Raw genomic sequence first — 11,751 nt, forward strand, 5'->3', positions numbered from 1 at the left:
GTACATACTACTAATGTGCTTGATCACTGTTCATGTTAACCCCGATCACCTGGCTTGAGGTAGAGTCTGTCATATTTCTTCACTATAAAGTTGCTCTTCTTTGTTTTCCTATTTCCATACTGTGCTTTTTGGAGGGAAGTCACTCTGTGCAGTTGACACTTAAGGAGTGGGGAGTTAAGCTGTACCTCCATAAGGGTAGAGTAGCTATGCAACCCATTTAGGACTCTTCGGCAGGGGAGATTTGTCTGTTCTTCCCCTATTTATTTATTGAACCATTTATTTATATCAATATAGACTGCTGGATATTTATTTTATACTTTGGGTTATAATCCAGTACTACTTGACTTCTTTTGTCAGATTGTTTCAGCCTTGGCAGCTCTTTCAGTTGGCCCTGTATCCCTTTGACATGCCTCCATCATTGTAGGGTTTTTTTGGTGTGTGTATATGTGAGCACTTTCTTACTTTCAGTAACTATTAAGAAGCTCTAGGGCCATCTTTTCTATTTCCTCTCCAGTCTTAGGATTAGCCCTTTCTCCAAGGAGCGCTGATTGCTTTTATGAAGAATGGTATCAGAAACCAACATCTGGGGGTGGGGATATTTGTTGCTACTGTGGGTTGGATGGAAGGGGTTTTGTTTTTTAAAAAGAGGTGAAATTCACATAAAATTAACCATTGTCAAGGGAACAATTTAGTGGCATTTAGTACATTCAGAATGTTGTGCCACCACCACCTTTACCTAGTTCCAAAACATTTCCATCACTCTAAAATAAAACCCTATAACTATTAAGCAGTTATTCCTCCTTACCTACTCTCTGTTCTCCTGACAACCACAACTTTGTATCCTGTTTATATGGATTTAACTATTTTGAGTATTTCATGTAAGATGAATTGTACAATATGCGATGTTTTGTGTCTGGCTTTGTTCACTGAGCATAATCTTTTTGAGGTGGAACCACATTGCAGCACGTATCAGTACTTCATTCCTTTTTATGGCTAAAGAATATTATTCTATTGTATGTATATACCACATTTGTTTATCCATTCATCCATAGATGAACATTTGAGATGTTTACACCTTTTGGCTATTATGAACAGCATTGCTGTGAACACTCATGCACAGGGTTTGTTTGAACACCTGCTTTCAGTTGTTTTGGGCATATACCTAGGAGTGGAATTACTGGGTCATATGTAAATTCTGTTTAACTGTCTGAAGAACAGTCAACCTGTTTTCCACAGAAATTGAACCAGTTTTACATTCCCACCAGCAGTGCACGAGGGTTCAGATTTCTCCACGTTCTCTCCACTGGTTGGAAGGTTTTTAAATAGGGAGTGTAGGTGGCAAAGGCAGAGGCAGGGAGGCCAGTTGCCCTGCTAACTGATGGTGGTGACTTGGATTAGGATGGTGATGGAGAGAAGCAGGTAGATGGGAGAGGTCTTCTTGAGGCAGAATCAACAGGACTCAATGCGTTGGTGAGAGAGGGAGGAGTGAAGAACAACTCCCATGTGTCTTGGTGGGAAAGCTGGTTGCGTTGTACTGCCACTTACTATGATGGGATTGATTATGGGAGGTCCTGGCCTGGGAAGAAATCAAGACCTAAGTTTTGGACAGAGAGTTGAAAGCAATAGTGTGATTTGGTCTTTATTTTGTAGGGTGCTGGCCCTTGCTATGAGGCAAGCCCAGTTTCTGGCCCTGCTTGGCCTGTCTGGTCTTTGTGTCCACAATCTGAGCTTTGTTTCCAGAGCAGACATGTTATGCAGACACGGCACAGAATAGAGGGTCTCTGCCTGTTACAGAGATCACAGGTGTGTTTCTCAGCCACCCCTCTTGTAACCTCTTTTGGGGCTCTCTGCATTTATAGGTCTCCTGACTGCTTGACTTGGCTGTCCTCTAACAGCCACTTGGCATGGCCTGTGGTCACTGAGCTGTAACCTAGATCCTTGGCTGCCCTGTTTATGGTACCACCAGCCTCTGACCTGCTCTGCCCATCCAGCTTTTAGCATTTGGCGGTGCCTCTTGATGTTTAACATATGATGATGGAGACATTGGATTCTAGCCCTTGTGTGATTTTCATGTTGGGCCATTGGGAAAAGAAATCATTTGGAGTTGGAGAGGGGAGGGCAGAGATATGGGAAGGGAAGTCTTAATTATCGTCATGATTGTCCCTTAGTGCACTAGATAAATTAATCCTGGGTTTGTTGCCTCATCTTTCATATTATTAATTTTTATGTCCCTAATATGTAGTGCTTTTGCTAGTCATAAACATACGACCAAACTCCTCTTGGTAGGAATTGAAGACAACTGAATCATTTGCTGCATGAAAACAGGTTCATTATTAAAGAGATGCTTATAGAAGATGCATCTCTTTAGAGATGCTTACAGAAGATGCTTACCAAAAGTCTCTATTCTTGCTTTTCTTGCACTTGTTAATTCAAAGTAAAGGTGAAATTCCAAAGGACAGCTGGCATGTTCAGAGCACTATTCTACTTGGCTCCTTAATCATAAGGATGTCCTTGGCTCATTATTTTTTAGAGAAGCTTCGGAGTGCTTTCATCCTGAAAGTTCTCTGGCATCACGTGTGCTGGGTTTAATTTGCTGCCTGAAGGTCATTCTGTGGGGAGATAAAACAACTAATTATACTCTTTTTTTCTGGTTTTACCTTTGTTAGCATTTATTTTATGCTAAATTTCCTCTTGGGCCATAAGTTTTTGTTTCTTCTGTTTGTTCTGGGGTATCTTTTTCTTCTGTGCAACCCCCTCTTCTGCTTTAGGAACAATCGGCTGTGTTTCAGTGAGGCTCGTCTCCCTGTGGCAGGAGAGCTCATCATGCGTTAATCTGCCCGTGAGCTCTGTAACTTCTGTGCCACTTCCTGGGAGCTTTGTTCACCTGGCTCTGCTCAATGACCAAAGTCTACATGTAAACCCTTAAGTTCAGCATCACTCTCTGCATTTTTAAATATATACAGCAAAAATCAGCACTCTTTTTTGGCCACCAACCCTGCGTCCAGCGCTACTGGTTGTCCTGGGCACACCCAACAACTCCACCTTTGTAACGACGGAATGGCACACAATGCTTCTGTAAAGTGACATCCTTCAGATACTTGGTGGCTTTTCGGATCTGCCTACCCTTGATGGCCAGGGCAGTTTCATGAGTGTTCTCAAAGTGAACGTGAAGATTTGAAACTCTTGGTTTGTATGATTTTGAGGGATTTTTCTGGATCAAGTGAATGGAGAATCATTTTCAGAGGTCACGTGAGGCTGATTACAGGAAAAGCCAACTAATTACACTCTTAAGCACATAAGCTGGCTGCAGGCACAGACCGAGCCAGCCGGTGCACTCCATCTCCCTGACCAGAGCGCTTGCATCAAGGATGGGGACATGGACCAAGTCAGGCCAATGGGAGCCCCAGGGGTTATTCCTGGGTGATTGTCATTTGAGCAGTTCCAGAAAGAAAGGGATGGTTAAGCTCCTAGTGATTGGGGCCTCCATGTAGAGCCAAAATAGATCCCACCCAGAAGTGTAGAGGCAAGAGACGGATTCTGGTGTCATCATTTAGGCCTTAAATCAAGCCTGTACTGAAGCTAACGCCATCTCTGGAGTTCAGTACATACAATTTTATTGTACCTGCTTAAACCAGTTTGTATTGTGCTTTGTGTCACTTGCAGCTGAAAGACAGTTGGCATTCCTCTGAGCCAGTCTCTTCACTTGAAGTCTGACTATGGAGGCTAAGTGACCTGTCCAAGGCCACTCAGACCTATGGAGTGTAAGAGCAGGAGGTAGAAAACCAACACTGAATCAAATGCTGATTTTATCACACTCTCCAGTCTAGTAATTGATCTGGCCACAGATACAGGGACGTTTGGGGGTTAAATGCGAATGGGAATGTACAGCTTCTGAGGTTTGAGCCAACATGGAGGATGTTGAAATTTTCCTCATCAGATACACTAATTAAGCATGTTTATCATGAATAAAACATCTAAGGGTGATAGAGATTTTAAACTGCTTTACTCTCTCATATATCTTCCCTATTTCTACCCTCATCATTTACTATTTTCCTGGTGACAAATTTAAATAAAAATCCCATTCTTTTAATGGTTTTTCAATAATCAAAGCCTCCAGGGGTAGGAAAAGGCTTGCTGGCCAGGGCTCTGTTTCTTCTACTCTGGGACTTGGGAGATGTCACCAATCTCCTGCTCTGGCCCTCACGGCGGCTGTCCCACCAAGGCCTATCATCCCTGTCTCCCGGATATGTTTGGGGACATTGGAGGGAATTTCTGCTTCTCCACCTCCCTGGTGAGAGGACCTGGGACTGCTCCTTGCTCAGGCTCCACGCACGTGTGCACTTTGTAAAACAGTTGGCACTGGGAGTTACCACCGAACTCCTAAGGGGCTCTGTCCTGTGAGGTCCTGCATAATGAGTCACAGTGATTTGGAGAGGCAGGTGAGTTGGCACATTTTCTGCCCTGAGTGTGGCGAGGGGAGTTTGTTGGGTGCGCGGAGGTGCACGGTGTTGCAGCTCAAGCCCCATCCTCTTCTGTGTGTCACCCAACAGGTCCCAAAGGAGGCGTAACTATCTCCCTCCATTGACCTGGGCAGCCCCCGAGGGCGCGGTGTTTGTACTCACAGCTCTTGCATTCGTTGAAATCACTGAGATCAATGTCACATGATTTTGATTGTTTTATCTGTGAATTAAGCACGAGTTAGCTTTGCGGAGGAAATGGCAGCGGGCCCATCCACCTCCTCTTCTCCTTCCCTGTGCTCCTTCCCTTCTCCCCGTCCTATTTCCCGGCCTTCATTTTAGCAGAACTCCTCTCCTCCCTCCCGCCAGCCTGAGGCATTCTGCTATCCTGCTGCTGGTGTCTTTAGGCTCAGAGGGGCTGCTGCTTCCCCTAGTTTCCGGACTTCTGAAGGCTGAAGTCTCCTTCCCAGGTCTCTCCCAGCGTCAGGCCCTATCTGAAGAACGGGCTTCTTCCTCTCCTCCCCCCAAAGATTTGTCGACTTCTGTGGTGGTGCACCCCCGCCCCCGCCCATCCCGTGACTTACATTCTCATTCATGTCAACCGTCAACACTTCAGAAACGATGTCATCTAAACGCAGAGAGAGAGGCAAAGCATCTGTGACCCTGGGGAAGAATCGTGTGGAGAGCCGTGTTATTCTTGCATTTCCGGATTTTGCCCAGACATTGACAATAACCGATCCATTGATGATACAGCTTCAGTGATGTCCTGCTGCTTAAATTTTATAAACACCTGACGCCTTTCACTTTTAGTTTTAGTCATTAAGGAAGATGCAAGGATACCTGGGAAAATGACTAACGCAGGCATCTGACCCAGCAACCCCACACGGAGGAATTTACCCTTCAGATACCGTGCACTTTGGTCATCAGACTTGTCTGGGACCTTCCTAATTGAAGTGGGGCACAAAAGTTAATAATTGGACAAAATACTATTCTTTGATAACGACTATTAAATAACTTGTACTACATCTTCATAATGCAGTATTGGGCAGATTTAAAATAAGAAGCAGCTATTTACATACTGATGCAACAAATTCCAAGCAATTTTTTTATGTGAAACCATCAGAGTGCAGATATGTCTATATAATATCTGCCTATTTATGTGTGCGTATATGTACACGAAAATTTGTTGCATATGCAAACAAGATCTCTGGAAGCTAACCAAAGGGCCTAGATTCATTGGTTGCTTCCAGGGATAATTAGCCAGCTGGTGTACATGGGTGGGAGGGAGACTCACTCTATGGGTTTTTGTATCTTTTGAATTTTGATCCTGGGGAATGCATATTGCTTATGCAACAACCTAGGACAAAGTACAAAAGTATGCTTAGCGAGCAGCATGCAGACAGGCGAAGGAAGGCTGTTCTGAAACACACTGGGCCGTTCCCAAGCAGAGACCCCTCTCTGGGCCTCAGTTTCTTGATCATTCAGACCACTGGGTTGGCTGCGCTCATCTCGGAGGGTATCCCTGTGTACCAGTGGGGACATTCTGGCACACAGGCAAGCTGATGCAGAAAGCGAGAAGAATGGTCTCACGTACGTCTTCACCAAAAGGAGGTTCACTTCCTTGACCCTGATGTCCTTGTCCTGGACTTGGAGGTTGACGCATTGGGCGTTGTTTGTGGAAATTCCAATTTTCAGAGTCACATCCGAATTCACTTGAAATCCCAGTATGCTGAGTACAGCTCCTAGCAGGCTGTGGAGAGCAAGATACAGGTGAAACCAGACCTGGCTGCAAGAGGTTGCTCGCCAGTGCGATAGGTACTTTGTGAGTCAGCCTCAGGTATCTGTCCAGGTTATTGGAGAGAGGGAAAGCGGGGTGCTTTCCAGTGAGCGTGCCCCAAGGTTGATGGTGCCCTGGTTGGATTCAGAGCCTGGCTCATGGGAGGGAGGAATTCCATACACATTGGAAACTCACTCTCCTGACCAGGCTTCAGAGGAAGTTGTCTTTTGTTGGTGGCACCAGGTCGACGAGAACTACATGCCCATTACAGGTTCACCTTTGTGCCCAGGACCTCCAGCTGTCTGTTGTGGGTGTGATAGCATAAGAAAACCCCCCGTTTGCCAGAGCATGGCCTTGTTAAGGTTGGATGTTCTGCAGAGGACAAAGTCTCTTTGTGACGCTGCTGATTGTACTGGTCACAAACATGGGCTCTGGAGGCAAAATGCCTGGATTCAAGTCCTATTCCTGCCGTATTTCAGCTGTGTGACTCTGAGTAAGGCTTCTAACCGGTTTGCTAGTCTCATCTGAGTTCTCAGTCTTGAGACAGGACTGCTCTCCTGAGGAGGCTGTCAGGAGGCTTCAGGGCGTTCAGACTGTCTGAGGGAAGCCCCTGGTGGAGCTCGGCCATGGGTGGTTTTCACTAACTACCTGTTAGGTGGATGAATGAACGTGTGCATGCATGCGTGCTTAAATTTGTGGCTTCCTGAGGGCAGTTACTCATCTCTGCCTCCCTCCACTGCCCAGGACAGTGTTTGTAAAGAGTGGGCTGATTCTCCTCGGAGGGTCCAGATTATTGGGAAGGTTCATTTCCCGTAACACCAGTGCCCACAGTACAAGATGCATTCTGTGTGGTTTTTCTCTCCACGGGCCATGTGTATAATGTGCATATTTCATGGAATCTGGCTTTCTGGCTTTGCTTACACAGTTTGTGGATGAGTCATTGTCCCGCCTGTTCCTCTGGGCTGGAGGAGAAGGGCATCTGTGCCTGCTGCCTAATTTGGCCATCCTGACACATCCTGCCTTACTCTGTCTTGTCTCTGCCTGGCACGGGTCACTGGATATTAAGGGCCTGGTCCAGGCCCACACAGGTGACTGATTTGGAGACAGGCTCACCCTTTTCCAGCTACGAAGGCGGTAGTCGTGGCTTGGATGAGGATCCCATCACCGGTCATGGTCAACTTCATGTTCTGCACAGTTGCTTTTTGAACCTCTAATCTGCAAAGTGACAGCATCCAGGGTCAGTCCTGGCTCAAGGAAACAGCCTGGGCAGCAGAGAAATGCCTCTGAAGCAGCCAATTACCAACCTCCCAACCCATCCATCTCCTGGACTCCCCAGTCCCTTTACCCGCCCAGTTCTTTAAACTCAAGAAGTCTTGTTCCCATTTCCCCCGAAAGGGCAGCGTTTCAGCACAGAGCTGGAATACTGCTTTGTGAAAACACGGTGGTCCCTTTGCATGCGATTGTGGGCGGTTGAACTTTGGCGCTCCCCAGCAGCAGCTTTCTCTGATGCCAAACCTTAGGGTCAGGAAGCACTTACCCTATCAGGAGATCGTTCAGATCAATATTTCCCAGCCCGCCTAAGAGCCCATCCGTGGTGCCAGCTGGCACCACACTCTCCAGCACGCCCTTGGTGGACTCTACGAGCTCGCCGACTTTGTTGCCCACGGCGCTCAGGGGCTGGAGGAGACTGGAGCCACCAGAAGCATTGTCGTCAGGGCCCTGTCCACCGTTGGATGTTATGCTGTTCAGGATCCCTTGGCCCTGGGGTAGCAGGTTACTGACACCAGTGGCTTCCGAGAGTAGTGACAGTGGGGACTTTGAGGACTTGCTGCTACTCCCCTTGCCCAGGACACTGCCAAGGCCACCACCACCGAGGATATCGAGGGAGGAAGTGATGTCTAACAAAGACAGCAGGTCCAAGTCAGTCACTGTCTCCAGCACTGTCCCAAGCAGACCGGCCAGATCCACCTCTGCACACATTAGCATCTTCTCGATCTGCGGGGGCACGGTGGCATTTAGATCTGAAAAGTACAAGAGACACGTTCCTTGGGTAGCTGCCCAGCTGGTCCAGCCAGAGGAACCTTCCCAGCTGGAGAGCCGGCACCGTGGAATTGTGGGGCCAATAGGCACTGTATATCGTGCCTCCTGAAAATAGGAATCCCTGCTTTTGTCAACGCTGAAGACAGCCTGGCTGGCTTTACAGAAATATACCTGTCCCCTGTTAAGAGTTAACCCTTATTTACACCTCCCTGACCAGCCTGGTTTTGAGTATGTGACTTGGGCATGGAATGAAAGGACCTCGGTTAGCTTTTGAGCCCAGTAGCTGAGAATATAATATAGTCTAGACCGTGCCCTTTGAAGGGTGAGTCTGAGCCTCTGCACCTGTCCAGGGGTGTGTGACAGGCCCTGCAGCATAGCTCATTGGTCAGGAGGAAGAGAGCGATTGGCGTTTTAAGTGCAGAGCAGGGCAGAAGGCAGCTGCTGGATATGGTGGAGGAGCTGACATATCTGGACTTTCGTGTTCTCTGTCCGTTTGATTCTGGGCCAGTCCCTTCCCTTCTGTGGCCTCATTTTCCCCTCGTGGGTCCTTGGGAGGACTGGTCACCTTTGACAAATGGCCTCTACTAGAACTACATCAGCTCTTGTGCTCCTGCAGCAGTGTTATCATCCGGGTACAGAAGGTGCTCAGCAGGGCTTTACCCCACACTGGAGAGAAGCAAGTCCAGAGAAGTGGAACCCCGGAAGATGGGCGTGGGGGCAGGAAGGAGGCTGAAGGCCAGGTAGCAGAGCTGTGCCATCACAGGGTCCTATCCTGTCATTGTGCTCTTGATGTCCTGAGGGAAGAGCTCAGAAGAAGAGCTGTCACCTGTGGATGGTGGTCCACCTTGGCTGCCTCAGCCGAGAAGTGAATTGGACCGTGGACAACATCCCTGGCCCAGTAGAGCAGCAGGAGGAAAAGTCCGCTAGTTCCAGCCCCTGTTGAGCTGTTGAGTCACCACTTTTGGAGCCTTGCTGCTTCTTCCCATGCAGGATTCTGTGCGCTGGGAGCCTTTGCTGTGGAGGGCGGTGAGGACGCACCCCCCTCCCTGGCTTATGCCCCAGGGAATCTGTTGCACATGTGAACCTGGAGACCCGCACAAGAGTGTTGAGTCAGCACTGCTCAGAGTAGCACGCAGCTGGGCAGGCAGAACACTGATAGATGTGGAAATCATGCAGGATTCATCAGGTTGACTATCACAGTGAAAACAAATGGACACACACTTCTCATTACAATGTGGGTGAAACATAAAAGTATGAGAGAGAATGTAAACAGGCCACCTTTTAGAAAGGAGTGGCCATGTCATAAAATAGAAATAAATGGCAAAGGAGAAATACTCAGGCAGAGGCGTCCTCTGGAGGCGAGGCAGAGAGGAAGGGGAAGGGATTTGCAGCGCTGTAGGAATCTAGGGACCTTCAGCCCCATGGCTGGGTATTAGTTTTTATTCTAGATGTTCGGTACAAAGGTGTTTGCTGTAGATATGTTTTCTGTTTTTATGTCTGACGATGAAATAAACTGCCACCACCACCAAATCACTGCTTGATGGGTACACAGCTGTCTGTAGTACCAGTGTTGAACTTCTCTGTATATTTGAAGTGTTTTGTAATAGGCGGGATGGATAGAAAAGTGGAACACATGTTCCAGAAGAGGTTAAACGTGGTGGGTGTGCTGTGGGGCTGGGCAGTGTGGTCACTAGGCAGGCGCCGAGTGACCCTCTGTCACCTGTCCTGTCATCCTGGAGGCAGACCTAGGCCATGGCTGCAGAATGACTTTAAGGGGAGCTCTGAGGCCTTTCCTGCTGGCCTTTGTTTGCTGATGGGTCTGTTCCCTTTTTGTTGCCCATAGGGAGTCACTTCTCTGCCAAGACTTACAAGACCTGACTCCTCTGCCCTTAGGCCTGGGAGATGGTGGAGGACAGAATTCCAGATCTCCTTGAGGAGGAAGCTGAGACTCAGGGAAGGACTGAGAAGGGAGCTTGGACAGCACGAATCTGATCAAGAGGGTTAGAGGTGGACTTGGATTTATTATTCTGTGGCTCCTGGTCCACCAGGTTGATGCTTTAAGCACCCGTGGGTGTCTGGGATGAGCTCGGGGCCCAGACACTCACAGGTGCCTAAAGTGAGACGCCGTGCGGTCTCCTGGCACAGTGGACCGGTGATAAGAGACACATGAAAGGCAAGTAAGCAGAGAGGTTGCTGGACCCGCGAGCTCCCTTCTGCGGGGTTGCTTTGACCAGCGTACCCAATGTGTGGTCCGTGGACAAGCAGCCTCAGCATCGTCTTGGCTATTATTAGAGACCGGGTTTTCTGGTGCTTTGTGGTCCTGCTGCACCGGAATGTGTGGGAGTGGGGCCCAGGCAGCTGGTTTGTTAACTAGCTCCCGAGGGGATTACAATATCAACTCCTCTTTGAGAACCACTTGTTCAGAAAGCAGATCTAGCCTTGACTTTGGCAATGAGAAGCAAGTGTGAGGAGGTGGGAAGTCAAAGGTGCACAGGTGAAACAGTTCTTACTTACAGTCACGGAGTTTGTCACCAGACGTGAAGTATCTTGCCGTGGGAGAAGTCCCAGGTGTACGTTTTGAAGGTGGGGAGTATTTTCTAATCGGTGTATGTGTGGAAATTCTTTTGGGTATTGGAGGGGGTAGTAAGACAGGAAGATATCCAGCCATCACCGGAGGAGGGTTCAGCAGGTCAAGCGCTTCCACCTGGAGGGCCAGTATGGTGGCCAGGGCCCAGAGGGTTCACATCTCGGCACCAATATCTGCAAAGGAGGGCTTTGTCAGACACCACATTTCAAATGGACCGTAGGGCTGCCAGTAGGTCTGTATTGGATGTACATACAAGATCCTAGGTTTGAAGGAGGGTGCCATTCTCATTGCAGATATTCTGGTCTGCATAGCGTATTCATGAGACAAGGTTACAGAGCGTGGTAGTCAAAGTCTGGAGGAAGGACCTGTGTTTCACCTCTTTTTCACCTTTGCATAAAGGTGTCTGTGGGCTGGTGGCACCCTTTGAGTGCAGGCCATGCGCTGGCTGTAGGCCTTACCTGTAGGGTCCCATCTGCCTGCCAGAATTCCTGACTCAACATCCTTGGAGCGGTGTGAGTCACCATCTGGGGAATCGGAGAGATTTGAACGATCCAACTACCATTGTTAGGTGTCCTGTGGTGGTCATGGTCTCTGCCTGCTTCTGGCCAGCTCATATATAGCAGTGCCCTTGTTGGCGTGAGCTTACCCCGTGCCAGTCCCTTTGTGGAGTATATCAGCTGCTTTAAGTTCTGCACAACCCTGGGAGGAAAGGTCTATGGGTCCTCAGTTTCAGGTGGTGAAACTCAGGGTACAGAGCTGCAGTGGTGCTCATCTGTGCCCGTTGTTGAGCCCCCCGCTGGTAGTTTTGCCTGGTCAAGGCTACCATCTGATCACCCAGGCTCAGGCCTGGCATCCTCCACCCCTTTGATCATTGGGCTGCCTGGCATTTT

The 11,751-nt window shown here is 48.5% G+C and overlaps 1 long non-coding RNA gene across 1 annotated transcript; it reads right to left on the reverse strand.

The window, feature by feature from the left end:
* Positions 1–6,070: 6,070 nt before the first annotated feature.
* Positions 6,071–7,916, reverse strand: LOC117016114 (uncharacterized). Its single transcript, XR_004421831.1, has 3 exons — positions 7,772–7,916; positions 7,348–7,449; positions 6,071–6,207 (listed from the first exon to the last, which is right to left on the reverse strand). It is a non-coding gene; the product is annotated as an uncharacterized LOC117016114 (long non-coding RNA).
* Between the last annotated feature and the right edge of the window lie 3,835 nt (positions 7,917–11,751).

The sequence above is a fragment of the Rhinolophus ferrumequinum genome, chromosome 23, assembly GCF_004115265.2.
Source record: "Rhinolophus ferrumequinum isolate MPI-CBG mRhiFer1 chromosome 23, mRhiFer1_v1.p, whole genome shotgun sequence".
Classification (NCBI taxonomy): domain Eukaryota; kingdom Metazoa; phylum Chordata; class Mammalia; order Chiroptera; family Rhinolophidae; genus Rhinolophus; species Rhinolophus ferrumequinum.